The sequence below is a fragment of the Apium graveolens genome, chromosome 4 (assembly GCF_009905375.1).
Source record: "Apium graveolens cultivar Ventura chromosome 4, ASM990537v1, whole genome shotgun sequence".
NCBI classification, from domain to species: domain Eukaryota; kingdom Viridiplantae; phylum Streptophyta; class Magnoliopsida; order Apiales; family Apiaceae; genus Apium; species Apium graveolens.
In genome coordinates this window covers 98,028,640-98,043,514 of record NC_133650.1, presented here as the reverse complement: position 1 = coordinate 98,043,514, position 14,875 = coordinate 98,028,640, and positions in this window count along the sequence as shown.

Genomic DNA, 14,875 nt, shown 5'->3' with positions numbered 1-14,875 from the left:
ATATCTTGCTGATGAGGCAAATATATCAATCAAGTCACCTTTTCTACTAGTAGATGGATGAATCCCCCACCGGTCATCACCCTGGCCGTATTAGGACCTTGTGCTGGACCTCCACCCGGCCTCTTACGCGTTGATGGAATGCCACCCAGCCACTTACACTTTGATGGACTGCCACTCAACCCATGTTGCTTATGCCGACGCATTTTGATTAGGCTTACTTCCCGAACATTGGGAAAGTAATAAAACTCTTTTATTAAATTAGCAACTTCGTTGCGCCAAAGATACACCACGGAGTCGGATCCCTTAGGTTTTAAGCGAGTATTTAAATTCCTCCTCGAACGGGAAGATATAAATTAAAATAGAGTTTTGGGGTCCGCTCTAGCTTTTAAAATCATTTTGAAGAATCAAAAATATTTTTAAAAACGTTTGGACTAAAGATGATTTAACAAAATAAATCAGTCCTGATATATCAAAAAATATCTAAAAATTATTATTTAAATAATATTCCCATAAAGAATAGTTTTTAAAAAAATAAATGAATTAAAAGTTTTTGAAACTACTACTTGAAACGAATACTAAATAACAAAAGATATATTTATACGAAAGTAGGAGCTTTATTTGAATAATCGAAAATAAAGTTTGATTATTAATCAAAACTATCGAATAATCTTATTCGATTAATAGATATAGAAAAATATACGTATATACATATGCAGTTTATACACGGGGGTATCGCCTCCCGATTTAGGAAAATATTCAATAGGTCCCCTATACTAAGGGCATACGCAAATGATGTCTATCTCTAGCATAGATATTATGCAGTTTATAAAAAATTGAATCAACAATGAGATATCAAGATTACGAAACAGGCCTGAATATATATATATATATCAACATGCTCCAATATATCACAAACATGCTAATAACAACCATGCACTTAACTCAAGATAATGCGTAAATATATTTACATCACAACAACAATATACGAGTAGAAAACTTGCATGAGCGATCGGGGGGTAGTAAAAGGTCTGGTGTGAGTCTGGTAACCTAAGAACAACATATAAGATAGAATTAAACCACGGCCTTTTAAGAAACTAGACTTTATCAACTTAGACCCTAATGCTCGCTTTTGCTCTTAACTATTTATATTAGTCTCTCGAGTACCCTCTGCTCTACCATTTTTATAAAATTAACCGTTAAATATTTTAAGGTGACTTTTTTTCGAGTACTCTACCAACTGACTAATCAACCTTACATAATTGTTTCATAATCCAATTAGTCTTTTAAGGGCCTTAAACAAGGTCTCAAAGTTATGCGAGGGGTAAGGGTTCGTTCGCGAAACACCATTACTTAAAATGATCATTTTTCCTAAACCGTAAATCGGATCTAAGAGAACCACATACCAAATTGAATCTTACAAAACGGTCTAGCTAAACATGGAAAAATTACAGTTTGGTCAGTGAGTTTTCTGATCCTAATACTAAGCATAACAGTCTATATGCAAACGGGCGTTACGACGACTATGTTTACGAGTTTTCCAAATTTTTCACTACGCCAAAACCTCACCAATTCATCAACCATCACCAATCCATCAATATTTCATCTACACAACACTATCTCAGTCCACATTCTCAAGATTTTTAACTCATCCAATCATAATCAAGATCCATTAATCGTAATCAAAGATTCATTAACCATAATTTATACAAATCAACCAAAACTACTAACAAACATGGATCAAGCTTCTTATTTACTAATCCAAATCATACAAGCTTAAAGCCTTATTAAACCTACTGATGTCTAAGGGTTCAAGACCTTCATACCTTCCTTGGAGCTTCTTAACACAAGATAAGAGCTTGTATAGCCCCTAGGAATCTTGATCTAACCTTAAACAACCTTGATATTTCCAAAGAAATCAAGAACACAAACATGGTTACTATTCATCTAACTGTAAATGATGAACAACGAGTATGTGAATCAAGGAGGTGAGGATAGTGGTTACCCTATATGTGTAGAGCTTATCGAGAGCTTCGATTTGACCGGTAGCACGCGCGAATCGACCAAGGGAAACTCAAGATACTTTCTTTCTCTTCCATTTTTTGTTCCCTTTCCTCTCGAGTTTTCTCTTCAAAAATGAAGAAATGGTCTTTTGCTTTCCTTTTTGCTTGGTTGACCTTGAGATCTATGCCAAAATTTTCTTGGTTGTGAATTAACCAAGTGGTCACTTGATTAAATATCTCATCTTCACTTCAATAAAGTGCTTGCATCATCTTGATGACCTCATCCCCAAGCCACATGTCATATTCTTGTGGTGTGATGATGTCACCTTACTTTTAACCACAAGTTTTAGCTTCTCTTGGAAGCTTCCTTCCCATGCTACTTGCATGTTCTTGCCCCTTGGTTGTTTATTTATTTTACGGTTCGCTTAACTCTCGTTCTCGTTGATCGTTTGCGGGATAATATCCGGGATCTTATTACTTGAGCTTCCCTAAACCTTTCTTAATATTTATATTCCTTTAATAATCCTCTCTTATAATCCTTGAATTGAAATATTTTTAAGCATGTTACCTTATACTTAATTCTTTCGGTATCTGGTGGATTTTTGGGAAAAATCAAAGTGTCCGAATTTGAATTCTGACGACCTTTACATACAGTCATTTACTTTATGGAATACTAATACGATCTCAGAATTTCCATAACAGTACTCCTATATAGTGTGGTCTGATAATTTTCCTTAATCAGCACAATCAACAAAAGTTATTATTAACAAGGGTTACAAAAATTCCAAAAATTGGGATTATTACAGTCTCCCCTCCTTAAAAGGATTCCGTCCCGGAATCATATTGAAAATAAATGGGGGTACTTTTCTAGCATTGCGCTCTCTAGTTCCCAAGTTGATTCCTCCATATTATGATTCTGCCATAGAACTATGACTAGCTTGATCACCTTATTTCGAAGCACCTGCTACTTTTGATATGTGATCCTTACTGGTTGCTCTACATAGGTCAAGTCTGGTTGCATGTCCACATGCTCATATTCCACTACGTTCCTGGCGTCCCGATAATACTTCCTTAACATTGACACGTGGCAAGTTCTATGTAATCACGAGAGATAACTTTTTCATTAAACCTTTATGTTGTCAAATTCTATAGACATATAGGGTCTCAACATAATTGGTGTCTATTCAACTTCTATCTCTTTTGTGGATGTCTGGTAGTAGGGTATTCGTACAACGAAAGTTGGCGTTTACTAGTTTCGTGTTAATCTGATTAGTTGTCATCAACATTGCATACTAAGGTTAAGAACAATGACTTTGAATGAAGTAGTAATGAAGTTAGAATCCCATGTTTTTCTCATATAGTTAATTCAATCACTTTTAGTCTTAGTTAATTGCATGTTAGTTTAATCTTAGTTATAAACATATCAACATGTTATTGCCTTAGCATTGAGCGATAGCCATACCATTGTTTTATAGGTGCATAATCTTAAGTTAACTAAAAAGAGTCTCCGTGGGTACAACTCTGATTTATATCTTATACTACTTGTGAACGCGTATACTTGCGTATAATTTTAGTGAGTGTTTTCACCCTAACAATACCTTTACTTGCTAGCGTTCTATAACATTTTAATAATTATGTCAACCTGAGTATCACGAACGCGTTTTGACTTCGGAGACCAACGCACTTCTACTACTTCTTTCCTAGCTCCTTCTATCATTGAAGCTTGATCAATCATATAGAAGTAAAAGAATTAATTGAGAGATCACTATAATCATGAACACTTTTTATATCACATAGTTAGTACAGAAGGGGGCCAGCCATTAGTACTTGACAAGCAATTAAATAATATGTGGTATCCTACTAGGCCTCTATCATACAGATAGATAGTCATTTGGCAATACATCTCCTTCTGGAAGGGTTTTTCTTCTCAGTTTACACGAAAATAAAAAGAAGAGAAAAAGAAATAATTCAAGAGAATTATATAAAAATATTGCCACAAAATATCTGGCTTTGAATCTACCTCCGAACTATAGAGGTTTATTAAAAGATAACGAACTATCACACACACATATATATATCAATATTAAGGATTATTGCATCGCATTTACATGTGCCTGAATATTTTTGCTATTTTGTCCATCATTTTATGGACCTATGCTCTTGCTCGATCTCATTAGCAATCACCTTGAAACTCCCTCAACATCTAGAATTGAATCTGGGATTTCACACTCGACGTCATCGTTACTAGAATCTATCGTTACACCACAACCTTCTTCGCATAGTAATACTACTCTTTGTTGATAAGAAGGAATAAATATTCAATAAGTAATTAATCGACTTAGCTAGTCTATAATGATAACTTATACATCACCACGACCTGATTAGTGGTACTCACTCTCAACATCCGTTACAATACAACTCTCACAGTTGTTATAATCTCATTATTCAAAAAATTATTGCTGCATTACTATTGGCCACCACTGACCTACTATAGTCATTCGTTTTCCTTGGAATCTTAATATCTAATCATACGGAGTCCATACCTGCCGTATCAAATTCTTCTAAGGAGGTAACATAATCACCATTCATGATTCATGAAGAACACTCTTGAACTTAATGTACATATGACATGAAGCAGATAAAATTATAGAAGAGTTTTAATCAAAGCAACGATAGCAGTTTTATACCATTATTAATCATATGTCCCCAATAGGAGACTTGAAACTCAATGATTCATTTAGTCCTTTTTGGAACATGGTCCTGGCTTAACTCAAGATAGGACCTTCTAAGATGGGTAGCCCGCTCACAGCGATTAACATGAATTAAAACTCTACCAACCTACTATATGTCTGAGTATTCAACATCATTGGTAAGGAATGTAATTCTTCCATACCATAATATAACCTTCACATCTTTGACCAGCACTATTATATTCCTTTGGCACGAACGCCTATAATTGCTCTATTACACTTAAAGTGTCGGCCACCTCATTGACCTTTCCTGATAGTAATATTTCCTTACAATCAAAGTCATTTGAACCACCTTCAACTAAATTTTCTACCTCATTTCCAATCACTGTTTATGTGAAAATGCTCTTCTTAAGTTCTGGTGAGAAAAAAATATCACCATATTTCGATAAGTTATTGCCTTAGTCTTTAAATGTGAACTTCATCACGGCTGATTCTCGATCATACTTAACACATCTCTTATCTTGGGTCCTTCTCACTTTTTAAAAAAAATCGACATTTATTGGTTCGATCTATACTCCTCATGGTTCAACATGTGCCCCCACTTGGCATCAATATTATTACGTCATATTTCCTTTACCAAAATTTCTATTTGGAAAACTTAATTATTACCTATCTTCTTGTAAAATCTCGAGGGTTATCCTTGAATCGTTCCTCCTGTATTCCCTAGGTACAGGGCATATCAAAATACCATTTACTAATACTAGAACCATTGTCTATATACTTTTGAAAACTTTCTCCACTGATCCTTAAAGGTTGTTGTTACCTGAATCTTTCCAATTCATATTGTCAAAACTCATAATGTCCCTATTAAGGGTGAAATGTCAGCCTTTATGCATTCCCCCATGGTTCATCTCAAGTTATCAAGGTTTTATCCTTAATTCCACCTTTAAAAAGGCATTTACATTCTTTCATTGATAAATCAAGTCATCTATCCCTGATAAGGGTATCTCATTCAATCAATTCTACCTCGATAGTCCATACTTAGTTTCATGTAAACATCCTTTTCCAAACTGAGGTCAATTTATATGACCTCCGAAAGATAACAACGGTTATCCGCTTTCTTGCCTGATTTGGTAATGATAACAAAGACGTTCTGAAAGATATTGATCGTGTTCAACGTGAACTTCTTATTAATAAGTCCTCATTCACTACTGTTATTTATCTCAACAGCTTTCTCAATATTGGGATATCTATTATACCTGGCGTCTCCCTTTTGGGTATCACGTCACATATGTTACATACACTTCATATTTTTGAATGCCACTTCCTTCATCCAATTTCCCTTACTTCTTGTTTTCCTGTCTCCTCAGTCCATTCATGTCTCATTATTTAATCCATCGATCTATCTCAAGGTTTCATCAAATCCTCTCACTTAAATGGGATTAATTATATGTATTGTTTATGCCTTCAAATCTTGATTTTATCTCGTGATCAGTCACCATCACCCTGATGATGACACGCTTCTCTATTTTTATTACTAGGGTTCCCTTAGGATTTCCACATTCCTAACTCCCTTATCATTCCTCAAACTCTATCTTCTTTATATCCATTTCCCTTTCAGTCTTTTTATTTTAATTTCTATTACAATCCTTTCATGAACCAACGTAGCATAATCCTTGATTTCAAACATCTCGTCATTCTGGATTCGTGTCCTTCAAAATGAACCTTGACGACTTTCACAACTTTGATTCATAATTCATCTTACTCATTCACCTTTGGTCTGGCTCTTAATCCTCTATATTATCTTCATTTATTTCTTAGCCTCTCATCAGCGTTGGCCTTTCTCTTTGGAATGTAAGTGGAAAAAATAGTCTTTTGCGCTTTATCAATCATTTAGAACCTCAAATGATTCATGTATTTCCTTTAACCAGGCTCTCGTCTCGACTGGGTCAGCTTGTTCCTTGGAACTCTGAGAGCTTAGCGATTTAAAGGTCCTGGAAGAATTTCCCACCACATTGTTTCCTCAGGGTGGTGGTTGGGGATAATAGTATAAGTTTTGTTTAGGCAGGTCCATGAATTTCCCCATAGGAGTACCGTCCTGGTTCTCCCTATCTTTCTCAACTTCTATTTTCTCAGTATGAAATGTTTCATCCTTCTCCCCATAATTGGGGTCATCCTATATGTTTTAATCCTCATTTTTGACTTCATAATGTTTTGGGTTCCTTATATCTTGAGTGTGACCTTCCTGATTATCAAACTCAGGGTTTCCCTAATCTTATTCCTTGTGGGGGCATAATGCGTGGAAATTTTTTATGAATCTTTTTATATTGGCTTTACTTACTTTGCTTAAGTCTTTCTCTGGTACGGCTCTTACCTGGTCGGAGGATATGAATTCCCCAGTTTCTATATACTTCACGACACTCTTAAGTGTTAACAATGCAGATAACACTACGAATAAACTTGGATCTTATCACAAAAGATCTAATCCGAACTGAAAGGAACAGATATATACATAACCATTTATTTCGAGAGTACAACAACTAAACTCATAAAAGAGAATTACATCTGATCTGATCGATTCTATCCCAAAAATACTACCACAGATAATCTTCTAGTCAATCTAGATTAATCATTCATAACTTAGGCTAATCCTCCAAAAGTGGTGCTGAATGAATATCTTTGTCTACTCGCTTTGACTCTGTATACTAATCTAGTTCAAGGAATGCGGGAACGAACTACATTCATAACCTGCTCCATCAAAAAGGTGATGAGGTCTAGCATAGTCTCAAGTAGAGCTGGATCGATCTGACCCTCAAGATGGCGTATAACTGTACTTCGGGTGGTAGCTTTAATCTTGTCCATGCTATAAACTAAGCATGCCGGAAGTACCCCGCCCTCACTCCTCGGTGTAGTATGTCGATCCAACAAATCACTTCAAACATTACGGGCCTCAGACAGCCCGCCCAAAGTCATGTGATAATTGGAAATAAGAGAAGCTTGAACGGTTGCATCTAGCATTCCATGCTACGATAACCAAGCACAGTATCAGGTGACAATGGTGCAGGAGATAAAGGTAGAATCTCCTCAATAGGTGTTGGGCTCGATGCAGGGGAGGGAACAGGTGGAACCTCATGGATGTCTGCATGAATTTCCTGAAGATGGTTTGATATTGGTATAACTGGTGCCATGAAAGGCCCCACTCCATCTGCCCTCACTATTTGTTGTGCCCTTGGTAACTCTCCATCCTCTAGTACCACCCTTTTGGCCATCCTAGCTCTGGGATTCGCCCTGACTATGGTCATAAATTCCTCAGCAATCAGTTCTTCAGTCTTGTCAGGATCCTCCTCAGCAACAATCCCTTCTGGGATAACATCCTCAACTGCTACATTCTTAATATTAATCTCATCCGGTCCCTTTCTAGGGTACTCCATCGGATCCACAATATGATCTCCAACATGTAATAAAACATCATCGTGTTATTGTTCCTCAACCTTAGGGTTCGGTGCCCCGCTACCCTATTCGATAACGAACTATATTAATATCATGATATTTATAAGGGTTCTCGCAAGGGTTTTAAATGTCGGTACTACGTTAGGTAGTCCGACTATGAATTTGGAAAGAGTTCTTATTATCTTTGTGAATTTATTATTATATCGTAGCATCATCTTTGAGGTTTATAACGCTTAGCTCTGATACCATTTCTGTAACACCCCAAATCTGGGGTCAGAGATTCTAGTTGTCACGGCCTTTATTTCCATTCATAACATTTTACTTTAATTCACTAAACAACTTCACACTGTGACCCCACAATAATACTCAATCCACAGCACGTTATAGTCTCAGAGATGAATTCCGAAAAATAGTACAAGTCATATTATCCACAACTTATAAGTTATTACACCTCAAAACAGTTTCTGAATAAAATTTACATGTTATTTGCCCATTATAACAATTTATAGATATACATAAGTCTGTTACATCTAAAGTTGAAATCCTAGCCTATTGGTAACTCCTACTTCAGCTACAGGGGCATCAATGCCTACAGGAAACTGCGGAACATTTCATATCCGCTCGCGACTTGGGAGCTTGGTCCTGTTCATCTTGTGTAGCTGTTGTTGTGTGATGAAAGAATAAATCAAGGTGAGCAACAAGCCCACCAAAATAACTTGTATAATGATTAACAATATATGACCATTCTCATAGTACTCATGAAAGTCTTGGTCCAGCAGAAATGAACCAAGTTTCACTACACCATAAAATGCCTACTGTAACACCAAAAAAATGTTGTATTAGGGGGTAAATATGTTGCTCTTGCCCCACTTTTAAGCTAAGGTAACATTTTTTTAAAGATAGGTTTTTCCATGCTGCCTCAGGGGTCTAAGGTAACATCTTTGGTGCCTAAGGCAACATCGTGTTTTAACTTGTTTATATGTTGCCTTAGCTTGCTAATGCAACATAAAGAGAGATCAGTTGTAACTTGTTTTTTATGTTACCTTAGAGTTTTAAAATGTTTTTAAAAAGTATACCCCATGGTGGGACCCACTAGCTGACATGGCAAGTGTGGGGCCCACAGTGCTGAGTTGTCTTGATAATGTGGCAAGTGGGCCCATAGAACCTAATGTAACACTTTGAGTAGCTGTTGTAACATTATAACTAGCCTAATAAAACATTTTAAACATAATATGGTAACAGTTTAGGAGGCAATTGTAACACTTTAGTACAAACAAATTGAAATGCTTATTCCGTAAACTGAAGAATCCCAATTATACAATTTCATAACTGCAAAATAATGCATCCAACCCAAACATTAAACATCCTAATATACAACCAAATTAAAAGTCAAAACTCACTATAAACTAGTTCATATTTTTTACTCAACAACCCAAGATTATAAATTTTAAAAAGTACTACTAGAAGCTAATGCTTAAATTTGCTTCACTTTCTCCTCGACTCCACCATCCGGACGTTTTCCTTTTTATACACGTGAAGCTTTCTCTTGTAAGTCTTCTTTGTTCCCTGAAATATTAACTAAGTTATTTGCAAGAAAGAAATCGAACCAGCAAACATAGTTAATAACTTAGTTAATAACCAGCAAACATGAACAATGCTACCACCATCTAAAATATTACAGGGCTCTTATGTAAATGTGTTTATGTAAATATTACAGGGTCGCTCCTCATCTCTCCTTGATTTTAAACATTTTGTCCTCCCCACAATTTCTTATACATGCAAGTATGTGACTCTGTATATATATGTGCAGTGTGCACGAGTGTACGTGTATAGCGTGCATATGAGTGCATGTATTTTGTGCGGGAACAGTATTTTCTGGTTCATTATTATGCTCCTGCGAGATCGCTATCAAGGCCTCACTTCCAAAGATAATAACTTTAGAATGAGTAAAGGATCTTGACAGAACCTTGTTTGGTCATTGCCTTTTTTAAAAGGATAGTAAGCATTCAATAGTCATTGATAAACCACAAATAATACCTGTTTTTCTGAATGATGCTTCATGAACAAGGTATTAACCAACTCTTTCCTCTCTTCCAACTCCTTGATAAGCTGATCATTAGCAGCTTCAGCCTTCGTGTGACTGTCAAGTAGATATGGGGAAACATGAAAATTTCCAAACAAACACTTGAAAAAGCTATAGAAAATCGAAAGAAAATAAGATATATACCGGGGGAAACATGGGGAACCAAATTTTCCACACCGACATTAATAGCTTCGACCTTGATCCTAAACCGAGCAATAGTAATCGATTAACACTAGAAAGCCTGTCATATGATTTCTCTCTTAATTTGATTCTATCTAAAACTTAACCAAATGATACCAAATGTGCATTCATATAGACATGCAGAAAATTATCCTCTATCATTTATTAGCATTTCTTGTAAAAAAAATGCAGAAAACAACAGCAACATTATATGCAGAAATGAAACTGGTGAGAATAAATTTCAGAACAAGAACTACTATTTTGACATTTTGAGTACTATTTGTATATATTATTTCAATTTGAGGACATTTTGAGCATTATTTGTAAAACCTAAACTTTTCATCAATTGACAAGCTAAACTGGTAGTAAAGAAAACCTTTTTTAGCAGTTAAGTATCAAGATAGATTTCCTACTACTAGATCAGGTGTCATCACAGTGATAAGACAGTGAAATATACATCTTAAATAAAGAATGCTACCTGACCTGTTTTTTGTTGAGAAAATCTTATCATCGAGAATGACAGTTTATTAATAATTTAAGGATGTATCTCATTCTCAAGACAAGATTGCCATGATTGAACCACACCCCGCAGCAAAAAGACAACACCAGACACAACAATGATTCTCCTGAGAGTAAACTTGCACAGCAAAAACACCAGGGAGATAGCTTAGAAAAATTTGATATAACAGTACTAGTTTCTCTGGAGCTTATCAGTACATTCAGAAAAGAAAACAATTTGATGATAGTTTGAATACCGGAAAATTCAACATAAAAAGATACAAATTGGTTCCCAAATGACTAATTGCCAACCTGTAACGAGTGCCGACATGCTTGTGTCTCCGCATCCAGTATGGATACCACATTCTCTGCTGCGGCAGCAAGCAATCTCCCATGACGGGGTTGAAATCTCATCTGAGTCGTGCCACCCTGATTTTCCAAACAGCAGGAAAGATCAATTAACACATAAACCAGGATGCCTCACTTCTCCAGCAAGCATAAAAACAGTGCATAATAACAGTGGATACTGTAGAATCATCTTAAAAGAACAATTTACAGAAAAAACAACTTACTCATAGCCACTATATATATATATCTTGAAACACTGTACCATAACAAATTCCTTTAAACTAATATTTTACGCAAGTCATCCATGGAAGCAGCTGAAAATGTAGGGACCAAATCTGCTCCATTGATGATAGATGTAATAAAATTCATTGCATGAGTCTGCAAGTTCCCAAGTCATACAAGCAGCTGTAACAAATATTTATTTAATATAGGACTTTGAACCAGAATAAAAAGTAATAGGATGATGCACTTTTGCTTTAAGTTATAAATTGATAGGCTTGTAAAATTGCAGATTCAACAAGTATGTAACAAAGTAAACCTGGAGCGAAGGCAACACAACAAGCTGTAGACCATTCCTTCTGCTCCCGTAATACAAAAGTTAAAAGTGCTGCTGTACCACCACCCAATGAGTGTCCTACAATCTAGCACCCACAAGTTCAATACAAATATTTAGATACAACTAATTAGCTTTGATAATTACATCAGGACCTTTGGACGTTTTTAACCTTCAACCTCACTAGTACTACGTTTCAAACCTTATTGTTCAAGAAATTAGCAATTAAACCTTACTGTTATGTAACTAAACCATTTCAATGTGGCATAACAATTGTTTTAACCGTATACACTAAAATTGCAATTGAGGTTAACAAAAGATAACGAGATTGATATATATGTTTTGTAACATAACAGCCACTCAATATATGGTAAAAGTCCTTTGATGTTGTAAGTCTTTGGAGCAGTAGTTGTGAAACATTATTATTGAAACTAAATATACTGAAATAAAGCCACTTAAACCCCTAATTCACTCTTAACAGTTAACTCCACATATAAAGTAACTCGACATATAAAGAACCAAAAGAGGGAAAGTACCTTAAATCAATAGAGCCAAAATTCAACCCCTAATTTAGCTAAATCAAAGAAGCCCGGAGCTTAAATACATCCTGAAACAAATGGACAAAACAAATTACAGAGTTAATTTGAACAAACTAAGTGAGAAAAAAAGATTAACCAAAAAACCCCAAATTCAAACATAAGAACCCTAATTTAATTGAAGTCAAATTAAAAACCAAATTATATGAAGAATCCAAACCCTAATAGATCCGAGGAGTGAATGAATGTGTGAGAAGTGTGTAAGAGGCAGTGAATGAAAAAGAGAAGAGAAAAAAGAGATAGAGTGCGGCCGATAGGGTTGAGCTCTGTGAGATGTGAGATATGTTTTGTTAATTTTTTAGTAGAAGCCCGCCTGAATTTTCCGCTCTTTATTTAAAATTTTCGGCCTGCCTTCTAATGAAAAACCCCCTTAGGACTTTTTTTATTAAATTATTTACTTTTCGAAATTTACATTTAAAAATCACATTTATTACTTATTCTATATGTTTTATTAATTTTATAAATTCGTATAATTACATTCTAATATTTTTTATTACAAAAATTTATATAAAAATACACATATTAAAATTAGAGGATTTTTGTACTACTTTTAATTTTTATATATAACAAAAATGGGAATTTAATTAGTATGTTGAAATTCCATTTTATTTTTTAAAATATTTTTTAACAAAATTTCCATATCATATATCTTATTTATTATACTATTTTTACATATTTTACTATTTTTTATAAATTCGTTTATATAACATCTTTAAAAAAATTAATTTTGTTATATAAAAGATTCATGTATCATGTATCTCATTTATTAAATCGGTATTTGTATATCAATTTAAATTCTTGAAAAATTAATTTAAATAAATATTTAATCTTAAAAAATATTATATTTAGATTTTAATACTCTAAGGCAACAGTTTGACAAGATTGTTGCAACCTGCAACATTTTCTACCTAATGCAACATCATGTTTTTGGCTAAGGTAACACAAGAAACACAATGTTAAATTAGCTCATAAGTAGCATAGCTAGGGTAACATATTAGGTAATATTGTTTAGAGGGTGCGTTGCAATAGGCCATATATGGTGTAGTGTTTCATATCTTAACACGACGAAGTCGCAAAATATTCAGTATATATATATACTTTTCAAAATCTTTGAAATCCTCTGCCATGCATAATATACACAGAGTTCAAGTTTATAACTGTATAAAAATATCATTGCAAGGTGATCTCATATATCTAACCTTAACCTTGTCTCTACATTTTTTTATAAGAACTTTATCATGCATAAGATAATCATCTACTAGATATAAGTTGAAAAGATGAAGTTACAAGATACTCCAATATACTTATATATTTTTCGAATACTACTTGAACTACCACCGTTCAAGGTATAATCAGTTTTAAAAGTTTATCACATAGATGAGACTACAAGATAAGACTTGAATAGAATCAATATTTGAAATATCATTTATAAAATGAAGTTACGAGATACTTCATAAAGTCCGGATATATATATATATATATATTATACACTCCTCTGTTATGAAAAATATAAATAGAGTTGTCATTCACAAGAACTTTGGAAAGAAGAAACTTTCGCATAAACCTGATATCTTGCTAATCAGGCAAAGATATCAATCAAGTCACCTTTTCTACTAGTAGATGGATGAATCCCCCACCGATCATCACCCTGACCGCATTGGGACCTTGTGATGGACCGCCACTCGGCCTCTTACGTGTTGATGGACTGCCACCCAACCACTTACACTTTGATGGATTGTCACCCGGCCCATGTTGCCTATGCCGACGCATTTCGATTGGGCTTACTTCCCGAGCGTTGGGAAAGTAATCAAACTCTTTTATTAAATTAGCAACTTCGTTGTGCCAAAGATACACCACAGAGTCGGATCCCTTAGGTTTTAAGCGAGTATTTAAATCCCTCCTCGAACGGGAAGATTTAAATTAAAATCGAGTTTGGGGTCCGCTCTAGATTTTAAAATCATTTTGAAGAATCGAAAACATTTTTGAAAATGTTTTTAGTAAGGATGATTTAACAAAATAAATCAGTCCCGATATATCAGAAAATATCTGAATATTATTATTTAAATAATATTCCCATAAAGAATACTCCATCTGTCCCACTGAATTCTATACATTACTTTTTGGCACGCTTTTCAATGCTCGTTTAAAGTATATCTCCATAATATTTTTTTAAATTTTTTTTTTTCTGAATAAAAGTTTTATATTTAAACTTTTGTTCAAAAAAAATTAGAAAAAACATTATGAAACTGTACTTTATAGAAGCCTCGAAATACGTGCAAATAGTGAACGTGTAGAACCGAGTGGGACGGAGGTAGTAGCTTTTATAAAAATAAATGAAGTAAAAGCTTTTTGAAACTAATACTTGAAACGAATACTAAATAACAAAAGATATACTTATATGAAAGTAAGATCTTTATTTGAATAATCGAAAATAAAGTTTGATTATTAATCAAAACTATCGAATAACCTTATTTGAT